At 46.8% G+C, this 20,219-nt stretch overlaps 1 long non-coding RNA gene across 10 annotated transcripts in view; it reads left to right on the top strand.

Moving 5' to 3' along the window:
• LOC132668748 (uncharacterized) overlaps positions 1-20,219 on the top strand; it is a 99,579-nt gene that overhangs the window by 39,494 nt on the left and 39,866 nt on the right. For 2 of the 10 annotated variants that reach the window (XR_013556410.2, XR_013556404.2), the window contains exons 2-9: positions 54-198; positions 1,302-1,873; positions 2,275-3,931; positions 8,104-8,260; positions 8,902-8,949; positions 13,429-13,585; positions 15,351-15,409; positions 15,525-15,692. This is a non-coding gene — a long non-coding RNA (uncharacterized LOC132668748). Of the gene's footprint in view, positions 1-53; positions 199-1,301; positions 1,874-2,274; positions 3,932-5,846; positions 7,560-8,103; positions 8,261-8,901; positions 8,950-13,428; positions 13,586-14,764; positions 14,890-15,350; positions 15,410-15,524; positions 15,693-20,219 lie in introns of all 10 variants that reach the window. The other 8 variants (XR_013556405.2, XR_013556406.2, XR_013556413.2 and 5 more) reach the window with 8 other exon arrangements.

The following is a 20,219-nucleotide window of genomic DNA, read 5'->3' as shown; positions in this document are numbered from 1 at the left end:
TGTCATTGTGACTCCAACTTGCAAAGAAAATATTTCTATCTGGGCCTCACCAGGTCTCGTTTCCTCTGGGATTGCTTCTGAGCAGGCTGTCTTCATGCCAGGGGCGGGCAGTCGAATCGCTGGCCTTCACGGGACCACTGGACATCTGGCAGAAAATAGGAAGCCGTGACTTCGCTTAGCCAGAAAACTACGAGGTGTGTGCCCGTCGGATGAGACATTGCTGAGAGGTTGAGTAGGATACTTGGAGAAAGGGCTTGGAAGGAAACTGACAGATGTTGAGGGAATGGAAATTTGTACCATTCACAGCATTTTTTTCTAGATCTGGAAACACAAAAGCTTACTTGTACACGGTCTTTCTGTTATTTATTTATTCCAACCGCCCCCCCTGCTTTTTATTCCTGGTAATGGTGATTCCCATTGTTTACAGGGCAGTGGTCAAAAGTGAGTCCTACAGGGGCGCCTGGGTCTCAGTCGGTTGAGCGTCTGACTTTGGCTCAGGTCATGATCTCACGGGTGCGTGAGTTCGAGCCCTGCGTCGGGATCTGTGCTGACAGCTCGGAGCCTGGAGCCTGCTTCGGATTCTGTGTCTCCCTCTCTCTCTCTGTTCCTCCCCCACTCGCACTCTGTCTCTCTCTTCCTCGAAAATAAAGATTAAAAAAAATAGACCCACACTTGGAGTTATTTAAAAAAAAAGGGGGAGTCGAATATAGCTGGGGTATATTGTCAAAACCCTTTTTGGAAACTCATTTGGCAGTATGTCAAGACCATAAACATTTTTCGTAACCCTTGAGCAAATGATTTTACTCCTGGGAATCCATCTCAGTACCAACAACAACAACAACAACTGCTCAAAGGTGTTCTTTACTTTTTTTTTAATTTTAATTTTTCAAAAGTTTTATTTATTTAAGGAATTTCTACACCCCGCATGGGGTTCGAACTCACAAGCCCGAGATCCAGAGTCACATGCTCCACCGGACTGAGCCAACCAGGTGCCCCTCCAAGATGTTCTTTAAACTACTGTTTACAGTACTTAGAATCTTAATGTAAACCTGAGAATATGGGACATGGAACTATCAAATGTTTTCTTGATGTTGGTTGGCAAATGATGTCATAACATCGGGATAGGATGTGTACTCCTGATGATTACAGATATGTGGGCAAGATATGCTCAGTCATCATAATGGATGACATTTATTGTCTCCTTAATATATGACAGGCGATGTGTCAGATCCTTTGTAATCACTGCCTCCTTGGGTGTGCCCGCCAGATTAAGCCAGATTTTTTTGGTCTCCATTTTACAGATAAAGAGGAAGGTTCACTGGATTATCTGAGGTCGGACTGCTGGGGTGAGAATTGAACCCCATCCTGGTTGACGACAGAGTTTACACTCTTATCTTATCATTCCTCATGACGTGTGGATAATTTTATTTTTTAATGCTTATTGATTTATCTTGAGAGAACAAGAGAGAGCGTGCACCCATGTGTACGTGGATAAGGAGCGGAGAGAGAGAATCCCAAGCAGCCTCCCACCGTCAGCACAGAGCCCTACGTGGGGCTCGATCCCACGAACCATGAAATCATGACCTGAGCTGAAATCAAAAGTCGGGACGCTTAATCGACTGAGCCACCCACGCATCCTTTATGCGGATAATTTTAAGTAAAGAACATATATTAGCCACCCAACCCCCCCCTCAACAGACCCTGGAAAGAAGCCCCCAAACTCCAAACCCCAAACAAGCCAGCACCAACACACACAAATCTGACAAACTTTGCTCTTCTGGTAATCACACTGAAAAGTACGTAGCAAAGCTTAGACCAAGAGAACGCGCCAAAGTTGAAAAAGCTCATCGGCGACCAGCCAATAACATGCCAGGTGGGTATCTGAAGCAACAGTTACTGTTTAAGTCTTTTCTCTGGATGGGAATTAATTCTCTCTTTCGCTGAGAGAATCCAATTAATAGTATTCTGCCAATATAAGGAAGTAAATTTTACAAGGAAGCAAATCTTGCATTTAGGTGGGAAAGACTTTGTCCAAAGAGACTTGAGAATTCTCTTGAGGACCAGGCCCTAGACTGGCGGTTCTTAACTTATTTTGTGCGAGAATGCATTCGACAATGTTGGTGGCAACTGTGGTGTCTGATTCCGGGGGGGAAAAAATGTACGTGTACATCTGTGTCGCGTTTTGTTATATATCTGTTTACTTTTGAAAGCTTTCAGGGTCGTGGCTGGGTTGAAGGTTTAAATCAAAATGTCCCCTTGTGTTTTGGCTTGCAGAATGTTCTTTGTCCCCCGACGTGGGGTGGGGGGTGTTGTTTTGCTGGTGCTCCAGACGCCCCTACGGTTTCTTCGGAGCCTCGTCTACACCTGCGACACTAAGGTTTGTGAAGTCAGTCGAGTCTCATGAGGAATTTAGTTGCAATGTGTTGCCGTGAATGCTTGGATTTGGACGCAAGGCTCACGACTGCCTTCTGGATTTTCCATGGTAGGGTGAAAAAAAACAATGCACGACACACATCACCAAGAATCCATGTCTGTGCCTGGCAGTGTAATCGAGAAAAGCTTTGGAATGCGAGTGGACGGCATTATGAATAGCTTTCCTTAGCGCACCTGCAGAAAGGCACTTCCGTTAGACACACCTTTGCCAAGCGCGGGTGCGTAAGGCACAGTGTTAGACGGATGTGACAAATGGGTGGGTGATGCCTTTGTAGAAGATTCTCCCAGGACTCTGATGGGCTGAGGTTTAGAGATGCCCATACAGCCTCTGGGCGCTAATAAGATTACAGCTGGGGCCCGATAACAGCCCATGAAATATTTTCATCATCAGGATGAAGAAAATTATTTTGCACCGTTTCTGTTGTTCGGAAGTGGCAACATTTTCGGGTGTGAATCCCCCAAAGGACTTTCTGCGGACTCCCTACCTCTTATCCGGGATTGTGCAGTATGGAGTCGGAAACGCCATGGGAAGAAGTCGTTGGGCTGCCTTCTCCAGGAGCTTTCCCTGGGCAGTCGTCTCTGCCCATGTTACGGAAGACGGCAAAAATCCGAGCCATCATGCATCTGGCCAATTATGCAATGCTCCGTCGCGAGGGGAAATTCCTTCCTCACCCCAGCTGGTGAACAGTTATGCCCTGGAGCCCAGGACGGCCATGCCTTGTAACTTTTTAACCTAGTTAGTGTAACTGCCAATATTATTTCTATTCATATAAATGTCTAATCCTTTCTTGAATCTTGCTAGACTATTTGCCTCAATAATACCCTGCGGCAGTGAATTCCACAGGTAGATTATACGCTGTTTTAAGAAGTATTTCCTTTTTTTTTTTTCATTTTAAATTTGTTACCTTTTAACGTCACAGGATGGCCCTTGTTCTTGCATGAAGGGGCCTGGGGTCCGGGCGTTTCAAGTTCTGCTTTAATTTTTCCAAGCGCTTCGCCATCCTTAGAACTCTGTCTTCGTCAGGTATTTTCTGTTTTGGTGTATCCGATCTTGATTAAATGAGCTGATTGATGTGAATAGTCTCATATGGCTTTGGCACGTAGTAGGCACCGGAAAAAAGCTCTCCTTGGTATTTATTCCACTTATTGGGCAGCTTTTTTTTTTTTTTTTTGAGTACCTACTGCGTGCAGGAATCATTGTAAGTATTGGAGGGACAGCGTTGAATGAGACAGGGTCCTTGTTTGAACGACCCAATTTCCTAGAGAAGACGAGCAGCGACATAGTGAATAAAGGTGAACGACATGGTCTCCAGTCGTCTTAAGTACTACGGGAAAATTAGAGAAGAGTGGTTGGCAGAGGATGGAAGGGGCCCCATGAGATTGCACGGTCAGGGAGTAACTCTCTGAAAAGGGGCCGGTTGAGCTGGCCCTCAAGCAAGCATCTGTGTGAAATCTCCATGAAGGTGAACCCACGCTCCCAGACAATGCCTGGCAGGAGGTAAGACTCCATCCTTAGTTGTTGGGTGAGTGAATGAATGGAGGTGGAGAAGGGAAGCCTTAGTTATAGAAATCGTCCAGTAAGTTCCCACAGACCCAGGAGTTACACTTCTTGAATCCCGACATTCTGTAACTCCAAAGACCGTCGGAGTAGAAAAAAACCCAGGGAACTTAGTTAGACACCAGTGGGTGTGAAGCACTTTGCCGTGTCCCCAGCCACCTCCCTTGGATGACCTTGGGGAAGTCACCTGGTCTCTCCTCCTCAGCCCTGCACACCCTTTCTTCTCTCTTTCCTGTCTCCTTCCTTGTTTTCTCGGTTCCCTGTTTTTGTCCCTGCCTCTGCCTAAAACTCATCGGTGGCCCCCGTGGCGCTTAGCTTTCCGCTAAGTGACTTAGGTGAGGGCGGCACAGGGGTTGGGAGGGCCGTGGTTACTTTTCTGAAATACTGTCTTTTTCTTTTCTTTTCTTTTTTAAGTTTATTTATGTATTTTGAGAGAGAGCGAGCACGAGGAGGGGAGGGGCAGAGAGAGACAGAAAATCCTAAGCAGATTCCGAGCCGTCAGTGCAGAGCCCCGACGTGGGTCTTGATCTCACAGTTGGGAGATCGTGACCTGAGCCGAAATCAACAGGTGGCCACCTAACTGACTGAGCCAGCCACCCAGGCACCCCTGAAATGTTGTCTATTTCTTAAGGACTTGAAACATGGAATCGGATGGCACTTTTGCCAGCTGAAACGGGACTGGAGGTGTATTTCCAACAGCGGTTGCTTGCTTTTATTTTGGTTACTGCTGGGTCTTCTGGGGTCAGATTAACCAAACTTCTAGAAAGACAGGGGCTTTGCCTGAATTTCTGAGGCAATCCTTCCCCCACAGAAAACGGAGGCTTTGGTTAAAATGACCTGATTGCCTGCTTGTAGCGTCCTTCCGTGTTCCAGAATATGATAGGCATACAGCGTTTATTCTTTCTAATTGCCCCTTAATTCACTTTTAGTTTTTTCCCATGTAGGCAATTCGAAGGAGAGGCCCGTGCAGCTTTGCACGATAATGTATTAGAAAGGCATTTTCAAGGAATCAATTATTAGCATTGTTTGCACGCACGGTTCAAATTTACTGGCAAAGTGCGTGGGCCTCGGGTTTACGAGGTAGCAGTCTGCCAGGCTCCTTCCGGGAGAAGCCCTGAAATGGGAGAAGTGCCCTTTTGGTTTCCCTCACCCACGTGTCCTTTGCCTTCTTCCTCTCCTTTCAACACCTCCCTCCGTTCCCGCCCCTACAGAACTCTGTGGGACAGCCGGGCCTTTTACACCTTAACGTGAAGACATTTTATGGGTTCTCCCCTCCGGCTCCAGGCCGGGCCCCCATGGAAGCGAGGTGTGCAAAGGAATAAATCTTCAATGGTATAATTTTAGACCGTGTGGCAACTGGGAAGGGCGGCTATTTTGGGCTGCGGGGCTTTCTCCTTGACCTGAGATGGTATTACTTTTCCTGCCAGGGGTGCGCTCGGCCAGGCCCGCACGCGGTCCTCTGAGCCACGTGCCTGCCATTGCTGGGGGGGTGCTGTGCCCCTCCAGAGTTCTGGGCATCTGTGCAAGCGCCTGAATCTGTCCACGTGCACCCACCTAGGTGGCATTTCGAGGTGGTGGCTCAGGTTACCCTTGGGGGCAGCGTCGGTGGGAGACGCTCCCTTCCACTCAGTGAGCGGGGACGTGTCCTGGTCCGGTGTTTGCCCCATCCCTCAGCCTCCATTGCTCAACCAGCCGCTCGGTGACCGTTCTGGGCGTCACCCCCTCTCTGAGCAAGGTGACCGGGCGGTCTCTGCACCCTTCCTAGGAGGTCTTATTTGGAGCTGCACTTGGGGCGTCCTCACAGCGATCCTGACCCCCTCCCCCCATCCCCCACCCTGCTGTCTTCCCACTCAAGCTCCTGATCAGCTGCAGCCTGCACACCCCTGTCCCGGCTGGGGAAAGCGAGTCAGGACTCCCCCGCAGCAGGTGGGCGGGACAGCGACCGGAAGATCCGAGGGTGGCCCGAACAATGGTGCTTTCCAGAAGAGGCTAGATAATATCATCACTGGGGAGAGTATCTCGTTCACAGTTGTGGTCGTTGATGTTTGTTTTTGTTTTGTTTTTTGAAAGAGAGAGCGAGCATGAGTGGAGGGAGGGGGAGAGAAAGAGAAAGAGAGAGGGAGAATCCCAAGCGGGCTCCGTGCGGAGCTGGGTGCCCCACTCAGGGTTCAAGCTCACGAGTGTGAGATCATGACCCGAGCCGAGATAGAGAGTCAGAAGCCCCCGGGGGGCACGTGGGTGGCTCCGTCGGTTAGGCGTCTGACTCGCGATTTTGGCTCAGGTCATGATCTGCACAGGGTGTGAGTTCGAGGCCCGCATCAGTCTGTGTGCTGACAGCCCCGTGCCTACTTGGGATTCTGTCTGCTTCTCTCTCTGCCCTTCCCCTGCTTGCTTCCTATATCTCTATCGAAATAAGTAAAAATAAACTTAAAAAAAAGAGTCAGAGGCTCAACTGACTGAGCCCCCCAGGCACCCCTTGTTCATATAGTTTTTACAACCCAAAAAGTACGCCCGAGGCCCAGAGATCCTTCAGGAAGGAGGGATGGTAGCAGCAAAGGACAACAAAAATGGGAACGGTTATTTTTTAAAGGATCTGAGCTTATGTATGCCAAAAAAGAGAAAACAGAAGCCTTTTATAGGTATAAGAGAATGTGGTGCTCTCTTCCACAAGTCCCCTGGCCATTAAACAAAAAGGGGAGTTGGGGTGCTGGGTGGCTGTCGGTTGAACGTCCGGCTTCGGCTCAAGTCATGATCTCACGGCTCGTGAGTTCAACCCCTGCGTTGAGCTCTGTGCTGACAGCTCAGAGCCTGGAGCCTACTTCGGATTCTGTGTCTCCCTCTCTCTCCCCCTCCCCTGCTCGTGCTCTGCCTCTCTCTCTCTCTCTCTCTCTCAAAAATAAAGAAACATTCAAAAAAAATTAAAAGAAAAGGGGGAGAATTCTGTATTTGAAGAGAGAGAGAGAGAGAGAGACGGAAAACAGGGTGAGGCAGAGACTGGAAGACAAGAAGAACCTGACTAAGGAACGTAAAATTGTGGAGGGTGAGACAGAGAGAAAACGTATCGGGAGATACGATGAGGTCCGCTGGTGGCCCAGGCTGGGGTCGCCCGTAAGGCTTCCCCACCGGCACGCGAGGACTGACGCTGGCCCTTGCCGCAGCCTCGGCTGGGTCCTGCTCACTTCTCACCACATCTCATCCCTGTGCTTCTCTCCTGGTCTACTGGGGGCTCCAAGGCGAGTAACCCAAGGGGAGCAAGGTGGAAGCTGAACCTTCCTCTCTGGCCCGGCCCAGGCAATACTTTGTGGGTCCACGAGTGAGGAAGCTCAGCTCAGATTCAAGGAGAAGGCACGCAGACGCTTCCTCTGGATCTGAGGAGTGTTCCAGAAGCTGTGGCTGTGGCTGAAAACCACCAAGATGTCCAGTCACGACGTCCCCTGTTCTCGACCTTCAAACCTTCTTGTCTAGCTGGAGCTCTGAAAGTCAACCCAGTGATCCTCGCAAACGAATGAAATATCCAGGCTCCAGAAGGGTGGGGCGGTAGAGGGATATGCACCAAGTGGGGTACAAGGTCAGCTCTTGCATGTGGAGAGGCCTGAGGCACTGGGGGGGGGGGCACTGGCCTCTTATCTTCGGGAGGGCTTTGCGGGCGAATCAGATGGCTGCGGCTAACATCCCCTAACTCTGGAGTGGGTGTTCCGGCTCGCTTTATCCAAGCCCTCGTGTTTGTTCTTGATACCTTCTTATCTTGTGACCTGTTTTCTCTCCCCCTGCCTCACCTGCATTCCAACCAACCATCCCTGCTTTCAACCACGTTATTCTTCTGTGATCCGAAAGCTGTCTCCATCACTTTCTCTCCCTTGGTCATCACCTTATACTTTCTGTGCGTGGAAAAGACGCACCACCCCCTTCCTCTCCCTCGAGTTTGGCTTCTCCGCTGCCCTTGTCAGACCAGTAGCTCTCCCTGCCCTTCTCCGTCCCACTCACCTGCCCGCTTGCAAATCTGTATTTTCATTGAGGGCTCCCTCCTTGGGGCCATTGTCTGTTGCCTTCTAACACCATGACTTCCGTCCATGTAGCTCATGCCTTTCTTTGTCTGACTTGTCTTATCTTAGGTGCCGTCTGTCTGGCGTGTCGCAGGGCCATGGCCCCTGGTGTGCCCAACGCCCAGCATATCTGTCAGATACAGTTTTGACATCTTCGCGGTGAAGCCTCGTCCACACCCACGGACTTCCAGGCGGGATATGTTGCTCAGCTGCCCACCTTTGTCTGGTAAGAGTGTCTTATGTCCCATCACCCCTAAAGACATGTTTCCCCCCTCGTCTTGGTCTCTGGTCTCCAAATATTATCCACTATAGACATTCACTTTTAATCCTCATGCAGACTGGGATCCTTTCCTCCTCTTCGTATAAAAGCGATACATACCTGCTGTGGAAAACCTAGAACCCGCAAAAACACCATAAGGAAACAAACATCGTAGACATCAACATTGTTGACCCCTCCATACTCAGCATTTTGATTTGCAACAAAATAGAACCACTATCATCTACGTAGTGGGCAGTGCCTTCCTTCGGGTGGTTTGCTGTTTTACAGATTCAACTGTTTTCTCTTTTTTTAAATGTGTATTTATTCATTACAAACTATTTCAGTTTATTCATTTTGAGCAGGGGAGGGGCAGTAAGCGAGGGGAAGAGACAATCCCAAGCAGGCTCTGCACTGTCAGTGCAGAGTCCGATGCGGGGCTCGGACCCATGAACGATGAGATCGTGCCCTGAGGTGAAGTCAGGGCTTAACCCACCGAGCCCCCCCCCCCCCCCCCCCAGGCGCTCCCGGTTTGTAGACTCAACTGTTACACATCTACAGTCTCGGGCCCCAGCTAATTGAACCTCTGTGGCCATCTGCTCTCGCCTTAGGATGAAACCAGATGATATTAGGATCTGGAGCCATAACAGCACATCAAGGTGGGAATTGGAATTTTCACTTGGAAGCCTAAAGCTTTATTGGAGAAGGTGGTTTGCAAGAGACAAGTAGAGAAGACAGTTGCTGACAGGCTTTGCTTGGATCCTGGCACTCACTCCCGCGGGGAATTTTGTGCCCTGGTCTTTTATTCGTATCTGACATCCTTCCTCATTGGGGGAGCTGTATCTGTGGGATTCTGGTATTTCCACCTAACAATAGTTGAGAGAGGGGACACTCCTTGGCCACCTGCTCTTTTCACTTAATCATGGTTCATAAGCTTTTTTTGGGGGGGGGTGTCGTTATCCATTCTTCCAGATTATAAATTTGGGACAGCTGTGGATGTTTGAATATTTATGGGGAAAGTGGACCATCCTACTCAAACTCTGGCGTTAGGTAGCACTAAGTCCTGCCTGCTTTGCCACTTAGTTTGGTATGTGATTTGGGCAAATTACTTAAACACTCTGTGTCTCAGAGTCCGCATCTGTAACATGGATATAACAATATGGTCAAGTGATGTAATGTATCAAACATCCCCAGGACACAATCTGCCACACAAGTAAGCCTTCAGTAGATTTTTGCGGATGGTTGTACAAATGATCAAAATCCTAAATTGTCTGTAATTACTCATGAAACGACCCCCCAGTTTTTCAGCATTATAATCAAAGCTGTAATGAAGATCCCCAAATATTTACGCATGCTTGTCTTTCATTTGTTTATTTACTTATTAAAAATTTTTAAAAAATGTTTATTTATTCTTGAGAGAGAGAGACAGGGAGCGAGCAGGAGAGAGGCAGAGAGAGAGGGAGACACAGAATCTGAAGCACGCTCCAGGCTCTGAGCTGTCAGCACAGAGCCCGACGCGGGGCTCGAACTCGCGAACCGCGAGGACCTGAGCCGAAGTCGGCCGCTTTACCGACTGAGCCACCCAGGCGCCCCATGCATGATTTTCTTAAGAAAAGTGCTGGAAGTTGCATCTTCAGACCACAGATGATGGACATTGAAGAGTTCAGAACTGTCACTGCTTTTGCTGAATTATCTAAGTTGTCTACACCCCAGGCTTTCCCATGTTTTTCTTGTCCACAGTTTCAGAGACAGCGTGTCTCTTTCTGGGTCCAGGATCTGTTGTACGCTCAGCTTCCAACAAAATGAAAACCGGGTCACATCTGACATTTCTTTTATTTATTTACTTACTTGTTGATTTTTACATCGGACACTTAAATGGAGGCTCTTCCGAGTAGATTTCACTCACTCGTTCAGTTATGCGCTCACATGCCAGGTGCAGATTAAGTTTGTGTATAAACTAGGCTTAAAGGATCGGTTTATATTCTCAGAGCTGACTCCTGCTAACTACGGAGTGGGCTTTGGAGCTTTGAGGAAGAGTTCTAGACTGTTCTAAGGAAGTCAGATACTGACCAGGGCTGAATGATCCCTAGGCAGTCTTTCCTCTCTAGAAATAAGAATATTGGAAATAAGAACCCCTTGATCCCTTGACCTGCTGGGGATGATCCACCTGTAGACCCTTCCTTGGCTTCCTGGCTTAGGAAATATCCACATGAGATCCCGTGAGATGCTTCTTTGAGCCATCCACTGTGCTGAGAAAACCCAACAGCCTCCTTGTCTTCAAGGAGCATTGTCTGTTGGACAAGCAGATGTACACACAATTCTAGGTCCAAGTTAAATTTGCCAGAATGGAGGAGGTTCCGCGTAAGGAAATTCCCGAGCCAAGGTCCGCACGGTTAGCCTGATGGTCTCCAGAGGGTGTTGGTTGGTCCAAAGCTACAGCACTTAAAACATTTTTAGTTGCCAGCAGTTAACAACTGGAGATTTCTGTCTCCCTTTGGAAACAAACAAACAATAAAATGGAAGTATTGGTAATACCGAGCCCTCATTTTACCCCGACAGCAGTGAGGAGTGGCTGATCCGTTAGCCAGGGCTTGGGTTCTCTTTTTTAGCACTGTCCCCACCACGTTTGCTATCTGGATGAGCCACGGGCTTATGACCACAGGCCTAGTTAAGGGGCCTTTATGCTTCCCCAGAGAGCTGTGCTAGAAAGGAGGCTGCAGGGTAAGCAAGAAGTTGCTCAGGCGGAGGGTGGACCACCCATGGCGAGCAGAATAGCATGTGCAAAGGTACTGGGGCTTGGGCACAGAGGCCTGCTTGGGTGGTGACAAACAGATGGGACGGGAGAGGAGTTGGATATTCGAAGGAAGGGACCGAGAGAAAAGAGCTGGGGAGGCATGCCAAAGTAAGGAATTTGGATTTTTTTTTGCTATTAGAACTGGAGCTGGTGACTGATCAAAGAATAGCTACAAAGAGTGCCTACTAACAGTGCCCTGACCTCAATGGTGGCACCTTGCAGAGTACGATATGTGCAGAACCTCATTACGTCCTGACACCGAGCCCAGGAGACGTGTGCTTTTATTCCCCTCGCCTTACAGATGAGGAAAGACGGATAGAAGGAGGTTGCTTAAGTGACTTCCCCAAGGTCACAACCAGTCAGTTGGCAGAGCAGGAAGGGGACCTCAGGCCTGACTACAGAGCCCACCACTTGACTCCCAGATGGCATCCGTGCTTCAGAACCACTACCCCGGCAGCCAAGGCAGGCTTGCTTTGGGAGTGGGTAGGAGAGGCCGACAGACAGAGCAGGGGGGCTTAGTGCCTGTCCGCTGCCGTGGCCGGCAGGAGAGCGGGAGGGCCGCACCGAGCAGCGTCCGTGCGGTGCAGAGAAGGGGGTGGATGGGGGATACATGGAGTTAGACCTTCCTCCGTGGGATCTGCCAGCACAGGAGTTTCCTCTTCCTCCTGTGAATTCTCAAAACGCTCTGTGTCTCTTTCCCCGGGCTCCCTCGTGCCACGACCTCATGGCAGCTTTGCGCACCTCGCAGCAGCCTGTAGAGTTTAAGTTCGCAAGGGGCAGGGGGAGTTTTGCTTTAGTTGCCTCAATTTCCTTTTTGCATCGCCGAGCACAGTGCTTTCGTGAACGAATGTGTTCCCAAATTATCGCTTTCAGATCATTTCTCCTTACATATGCATTTATTTGAGAAGTCCGCGGCAGGTGAAACACTTTTTTTTTTCTTTTTCTTTTTTCAAATAGGAAAATCATCTCTTTACACAATCCACTCGAAGCTCTTTGGAAACATGAGGGAAAGTAAGACGGGGAAGTTGTTTAAAAGCGGCAAACCTTTTAAGAGCCAATGTCACATTTATTGCTATAAAATATTTTTCTCTCTCTGTTAGACATCTGGTTCCCATTACGTACAGTATTGGGTACTTGAGTTCACCAGGCATTTTGCATACCAAGCAGTGTGCATGCGAAATCGACCCCCCCCACCCCCACCATCCGCCGGTTCGTATTTGTCTCACGCTAGTCAACCCTTCTATCACCAACTTAATTCTTCCCAATATGCTCTCGAGGTTAGTTTGTTCATACTTGGCTCGAGGACCAAATTGCCAGCGTCTGAGAAACGAGGAACTTCATCGTGGAGTCTTTGCTTTGTGTCACTGCGTGGTCCAACTATATAATCTAGCGGCGAAGTCAATGAAACATCTCAATCTTAAGTCTATATTTCCCGGTAACATTGACCCAGAAATGAGAAACACAATATGGAATGTTTGCTAATGAGTCGTGAATTTCATTATAATTGCTTCCACATTCGGGATAGTGCCCTTAAACCATCTAATCTTGACATATCCTGCAACAATCCCGTGTGTTGTAAATGATTTTGTTTTATTCCTTAGGTTACCGTTAAGGGGCTATTTTATGCTTCATTTCATTTTCTTAAAGAAAACCACACACGTGTGTGCACACGCTCACACACACACACACACACACACACACACACACACATCAGTGAGGCTTTTGCCCCGATCTGTATGTTTGGAAATAAAATAATTACGAAACCAAAAGGAGCCCCCATCCTTTGGTTCAGAAATAACAACAAACACATTTAGGAAGAGGGTTGAAATCGGGCCTGTTTGGAGTTCTTAATTCTCTGAGAATTAAAACCAGAATCGAGCAATGCCTCGGCCAGCGGCATCCTGTCCCCTCCCTCTCTGGACTTAAGAATCTATGACTGAATGGACGGACGCAGCTAGCATTCAGTACAGTAATAATGGAAAATTAAATACGACTTTTAAAAACTGCTCACATTATAAAGTGATCTATTAGCATTATATGACTTTAGCACTTAAAGTGACTGATTCTAATTGGACGATTTGGCCCATGGCAAGCATTAAAGAGCTGCAGAATCTTGTGGGTATTTTAAAGTGGATTTTCTTTGGAGGAAAGCTTTGTTCTTGCTCCTGAAAAGGTTGTGCGGAAGAAATCGCTCAGTTCTGGCGGAGCCACAGGTGATTGTGTGTGTGTGTGTGTGTGTGTGTTTTCTTTGGTTCCCGCATCAATAAGGCAAATGGTAAAAACAGTTCTGCATTTTTTCTCCTTTTTTTTTTTTTTTTTATTAAGGGAAACTCTGTCTTTACAGCTTCTGGATATTATCCTGAAGAAGTAAAGATGGATGGCCTTCTCTGATGAGCTTTTTTAGCAACCGGACAGGCGTTCTTTTCCTGCACCTGGTTGGCATACAGTATCCTGCTAAATCTTTTCTGCGCAAGCCTGTGGGTCACTAAGATGCGGCTACGGTATCACACCTCGAGCGGAACTTAATTTAAGCACGTGATCACAAAACGAGGGGGTAATTCTCGCGGTATGGACTACCGGAAGCTTATAAACCGAACAGTATTATAAATGGCAGCTTCTTACGCCGAGGGAGTCCTTTTTAAATTTCCATGTTGAAGCCAAACTGAACTTTTACCTCGATCTCCGTGCATAGGAATTTCCCGTGGGTGGTTCTCGGATCTCTCAATTGTAGAAAAACTGCCTACTATGCTTCAGAAGAGTTTTGATCCAATGACCCACATTGTTATGTGCGTAACCCACCGCGGGTTCTTGAACGTGTGATGTAAAAACTACATGGGGCGCCTGGGTGGCTCAGTCGGTTGGGCGGCCGACTTTGGCTCAGGTCATGATCTCGCAGTTTGTGACTTCAAGCCCCACGTCGGGCTCTGTGCTGATGGCTCGGAGCCTGGAGCCTGCTTCAAATTCTGTGTCTCCCTCTCTCTCTGACCCTCCCCTGTTCATGCTTTGTCTCTCTCTGTCTCAAAAATAAATAAACGTTAAAAAAAATTAAAAAAAAAACAAAACAAAACTCCAGGAACACGGTCGGAGCACAAACACCAGCCTTATTTGTTTGAAGCATCTCTTTTTAAAATGGCACTTTAATGGTTAAGCATCTGACTCTTGATTTCGGCTCAGGTCACGATCTCTCGGCTTGTGAGTTCGAGCCCAACGTCGGGCTCTGTGCTGACAATGCAAAGCCTGCTTAGAATTCTGTCTCCCTCTCTCGCTGCCCCTCCCCCGCTCGCTCTCTAGCTCTCTCTTAAAAATAAAAAGTAAAAAAAGGAAAACTGGGGCACCCGAGTGGCTACGTTGGTTAAACGGCTGTCTCTTGATTTTGGCTCAGGTCATGATCTCACAGTTTGTGAGTTTGACTCCTGTGTCAGGCTCTGTGCTGATGATGTGGAACCTGCTTGGGATTCTCTGTTTCCCTCTCTCTGCCCTCCCCCGCTTGCACTCTCTCTCTCTCTCTCAAAATAAATAAATATTTTTTTAAAAAATACATAAAATTGGCCTTAATTTTTTTTAAAGACATGTTAAGGTAGAAAGAACTTTAAAGGCACGCTGGCTTCTTGTGAGTTTTTCACTAACACTTCCCTGTAGCTTATAATAGCTCTCTCTCTTCCAAAACCTGGAATCTGCAGAAGACAGCAGAAATACCTGTTATTGACCTGAATTAGGATAAAAGGAAAAGAGAAGATAAGATCATAGCCGTCGGCGCTTTGTTTATGAAAACATCATTTTGAGGATGAGCTTGAATCAGACAAAAGTAATGTACCTCCCTCTCCTTCCAGCATATTTGACAGGCCAGCCTGATCAGACCAGGAGAACAATGCCCAGAATTAGGGCATTGCCTTTCCTCTATGCTAGTGTCATGCAGGATAGCATCATTTAATCCTTACGATGGTTCTTTGCTGTTCTACAAATACATATGAAACTAAAAAAATATGTATATAAATAAAAATATGAAGGCGTATGACTATAAGAACAAAAAATAAAAATGTGTTTTTAAAAAAGTTATCCTATTTTATTTGAAAAGTTTTAGGACTCACAGGAAGTTGTAAAAATAATTCAGAGGGATCCTCTGTCCTCTTTACCCAATTTCCCCCTAGGATAGCATCTCATACAACCATAGTACCTTGTCGACATTAGGAAATTGATTCAGCAGTGTTATCGCAGCTATAGACCTTATTTGGACTTAAACAGTTTTTTTTATGCATTCTCTTTTAGGGTCTATATTAATATGGAGAAATGCATTGACCATCAGTGTTAAGAAACATCTCTCACTGGTAAGTATTGATGGTGTAAAATATCCTCAGATGATGCGGTTTTGCATAGCCTGTGGCTGACTCAAGGGGAGGTAGGATTGGTTGTCTTAACGAGGACCCCTTATCCGTGTATTAGTTGACTAAGAAAATAATCAATCCTATAGCAAGTACCAACTGGGGACACAAAGTTGGAGGCATTGACTCTGCTCTCAAGGAACTCCCAGAAGGAGACAGAAAAAGAATCAACACAGAGTTGTATACCACAGAGCAAATGAAACAGCCCTCCATTACTGAGCACTAACAGGTACATTAGCCATAAAGGGATTAAGAGGCATACCTCCCGTTCTGTGGCTCTTACTGTCGAGTGGAGAAGACAAGACCCTTAACAAGTGATGGCAGCAGAGGTTCTACCACAGGGCGGGGGGCTCAAAGTGAGTAGGTCCTGACCTGGTCAAAGGGTGCGGGAAAGTGACTCAGGAGCATGTCCTGTGACCCGCTTTTCAAGATGTTGAGAATGACCGCTTACAGGATCTTTGGACAGCCTGCTTCATTCAGAGCCTATATGGCATCTCCTAGCTCTGGCTGTTGCCTGTGAACGGAGGGCTTGCTACCAAAAGAGCGGTCATTGTTTCTTAGAACTGACTCGGATGCTCTTTGATGTCATGCCCGATACGCCAGATCTTCCCTGCTCAACGCTGGGAGGCCCGGAGCTGGGCTCGCACAGAACAGGGGGTGGAGAGAGGTCTGTTCTCTAGCGGTAAGGGGGATGTGGTTCCCTAGAGCGGGGATGGTACACCGTGCCAGAAAAAGAAAACCATTGTACGCTTTAAACATCTAGGTTCCTCATCCAGACTGTCACCGTACTATCATCAGCTAGCCTATTACCAATGTGATTCTGGGCGTTTCCCGCTCAGAAGCCCCTCAGTTGACTTGCGCTGGACTCCAGGTGGCATCCAAAATTCTTACTGTGGCCTAAAAGGCCCTGCGTGGTCTGGCCCAACCTTCCTATGTCCCCGGGCTGGTCACATTCCACTTTGCTTCCAGGTCCCAGGGATCCAGTCTCGCTGGACTGTTTAATGGCCCTTTAACTTGCTAAGCCGTGTTCCACTCCTGGGCCTTTGCCCATGCTTCCCCCTTGTACCTTCATCTGTAACCTCATTCTTCAGGCTTGTATTGTAAGACTTTCTATACTGAAGCGTCTGTCTCTATGAAGTTGCCACCAAGAGTCTCATTTTATCTGTACTGATGCCTCTTGCATGCATTACATATATAATCTTATATTCGATGATACAATTACATATCTGTCTCCCCTATTACACTGTGAGTTCCGTGAGGGCAAGGATGATGTCTACTGTTGTGATTATCTCCTCAACGTTCAATAAATATTTGTTGAATGATTTATTGAATGGAAGGATAGATGAATGAATGACATAATGATACGGCCCCTCCTTTCTCCCTTAAGTTTAAGGAATGTCCCATCTGGGATTTGGACATATTTATAAACTCTTTGTTTGGGGATCATTTGTTTTGGGTTCACTTCTGAGGTCTTTCTCATGTTCAGGCAGGAATAGCTTTTCGTAGGAAATCATGGCTGAGGTGATTTGGTCTCCGGTTTGGCCTATTCCAGTGGATTCTGTTTTGTGTGTTTTATGTGGTCATTTCAAGGCCACGCCAACAAAGGAGTGGCCATTCCTCATCAATGTCATGGCCATTCATTGGCAAAGAATGGCCCGGAGCTTCTTTGCTGATCTCAGGGCTCTCTGAGCATGGCACTTTGATACGTTGGTGATCTTGACAGTGGGGACATTTCAGCAGACAGGTCCAGCACACCCTTGGAAGAGTCGGTAGCTGGATTCTAGATCCAAATCCTGTCTTCACTGGCTTCAGGATGGAAAAGGTCATTATGGATGGGGACGAAGGAGGCTCACTTGTGGATCAAATCTAAGAGGTATGTGGAACAGGGAGAGAGAGAGAGAGAGAGAGAAGCCAGGGACCATCTCCATGGAGGAATGATCTTTGAGCTAATTCTAGATTGATGGTCAGATTTGAATTAGTTCTATGGGAATATGTGACAGGAGGTAAGGGTGAGGCAGAGGCAGTGGTGTGTGTAAAGGTCCTGGAGATAAGTCTGATAAGAAGGCTCAACCAAGCCTCTGGAAAATTAGGATACAAACCCATGTCTCTTGAAAAGAGTGGTCTTCCCCCTGTCCCTCAAAGTTGAGTTCTCTAGATAATTTCTTCAATTTTGTGGCTAGTACCTACCTAGTCTAGGCATATGTTAGTAATCAAATGTAGATTCTTTATCTTATATTTAGGTAGGTAGGTAATAATCTGTGTGAATTCCATCCCTTCCCTCCTTTCCTTGTAGGCTTTTATCAAGGTGTGTGTGTGTGTGTGTGTGTGTGTGTGTGCACGCAGGATCTTTACATTTATTTGTCTATCTTGCCCAGATATAAATGAAGATCACAAGATTTGTTTTTCATAAAAGCTTTGAGATTCTGGAGGGTTACTCCCAATGGTGAATGTGTAGCTAGTATAAAGGCAACATGGCCAGCCAGAAGGAGGTCAGAGTTTGGAGTCAAATGCCTGGGGACAAGGTTCAACTTTGCGATTGCTGACTTGTGACTTTGGGCAAGTCACTTAACCTCTCTGAGCCTCAGTGTCCTCCCTTCCAACTCTGGGGTGACAATTAAATTATTTGCCTCATTTGTCTCATGGAAGTATGCATGTGAGGGGATCTGTCTGAAAGAGATTCAAAAACCATAAGGCACTTGGTCAATATCAGGCATTGTTGTTATACAATAGTGTATCCTTAAAAAATGTTACTGGTTACTGGAAGTAGGTGCTGTAAGTGTGGACGAGACCCTCCCAGGCTCAACGTCACTTGAAAGTTTACAATAACGTATTTCAAATATGGTGGCAATGTAACAGCCAGACGTTCAAACATTTCTGAAAGCAATGGAAATTTACATTATGTTGCAGGTTTATCATTTACGTGGCAAGAAATTCAATATATAAATATTGCGAACGAGGAAGTCAGTCCCCAAATAAAGCCTGGTAAAACCTTGTGATTTATAGCAAGAAAGATATCAAAGTGAATTTTCCTGGGATATTCCTGGGTAGCTCATTTTGTAGCATGTTTGGAAATGATATAACATTAGAATCACTTTTCGGGATATAGTAATAAACTTTCTCAAAAAGTTTTATTTAACCAGGAAGTAGCTCGCGTAACTGGGAAGAAATGCAAACATTTTATCTGTAACAGAAGACTCTCTCTCAGACATCAGTTTTACAATCTGACAAATCTAAAAATGCACATCCAGGTCAGTACGAAAAACGTTAGTGAGATCTTTTTGCTATAAAAAAATGACTTTCTAGAGACTCAGATCGGGTTCGTATTAAAGAGGACAGGGATGAATTTATTCAGACAACACAAGCCCAGAAAACGTTTGGTGGGTAGTGCAAACTGGCTTATTGATGAGTGACTGGGAATTAGACTATGGAATTGGAACCATAATTAACATCTGGAGAAGTATAAAACCATAAACCATTTTAGACCAAGGTAGATTTGTTTTGTTCTCTTCTGTTTTTCCTTCTTTCCTATTTGTATCATGCCAGTTGGAACACTCCCCCCCCCCCACTTTACTCTTGAGACCCTCATGAATGAAATGAAAACAAATATTAAAAGACTGTAGAGGAACAACACAAGTGGCTTTGGAAATGGACCAACTACAAGTGGTTGTATTCATTGGCTTGCTGGTCAATACCTCCGTCAGCTGGTGCATGTAGGAAGCTAAGGAATGCTTTCTTGTCGACTTGGGAGATCAAAGTTTTGGATCTTGAAAAGACAAGACGTTTGGAGTGGGGGAGGGTGCGACACGTTTAAAAATGGCCAGTACATTGTAGGGCTGCCTTCGGCCACCCAAGAGGAGAAATCGAGTTGGTGTTCCGCCACCGATTCGTGGAGCTGAAGGGCTACATTATGGTCAGCTGACCACGGGGGCTCCCGGGGGGGGGGGGGGCACAACGTCGCCACGGGGCACTTTGCTACAGTGCCCCGGGGGTCTTTACTGATCCTGAGCGCCAGCCACCTCATCCAGCCCAGAGCGGTCCAGTAGTTGGATGGCTCTTGAATATCACAAGCTGCCTTTACCCTGACTTGAGCAATTCGGTTTTTTGCCTCTTTAGTAGACAGTCTTTTGCCTTGGGAGGTGAGCCCACAGGGAGGGGTTACTTAGGTCGAGCCTCAAAATGCACGCACTGCATCTTTAAGAAATAGTTTACTTGTGAATCAGTAAACGCACTAGACAAAGCGGCCATTACTTATGCATTCCTGCAGACCCTGCAAGGTGAAAATGATAGAATAAACATCATATACTTCATTATGATATCGGTTTATACTTCCAGGGTACACAAAAAGAGGCCATTTCATCAAGCTAATTGCCTGAAAGTAAAAGAGAGAGAACTTTAGCTATTAGTCTATTATGGGGCTTTTTTCTTAATCACAAATAGGGGCCGTGTGTCCCTGGGGGGATGTGTATTCTAATTTACAATTGAACTACAGATCAGAGCAATCAATCTTGGGCAGCACTTTTACAGTGTAATTGCTACAACAATAACAAATACAAAAAAAAAAAAAAAAAAAAGGGAAGAAGAAGAAGAAGGAGGAGAAGACGAAGAAGGCCTAGTGGAGCTTCAGCTTGAGGTGGAGGTATTTCCAGGCACTAGCTCAGGGTGGGAGGGAGAAAAGAACCACAGCAAACATGAATATGCAATGAGGGCTCATTAGCGGCCTAGTGTTGCCATGACGAATGGCATTATCCCCGGCCTG

This window comes from Panthera onca, chromosome B3 (assembly GCF_046562875.1).
Source record: "Panthera onca isolate mPanOnc1 chromosome B3, mPanOnc1 haplotype 2, whole genome shotgun sequence".
Lineage (NCBI taxonomy): Eukaryota > Metazoa > Chordata > Mammalia > Carnivora > Felidae > Panthera > Panthera onca.
The sequence above is the reverse complement of the archived record's forward strand: the minus strand, read 5'-3'. Positions and strand labels throughout refer to the sequence as shown.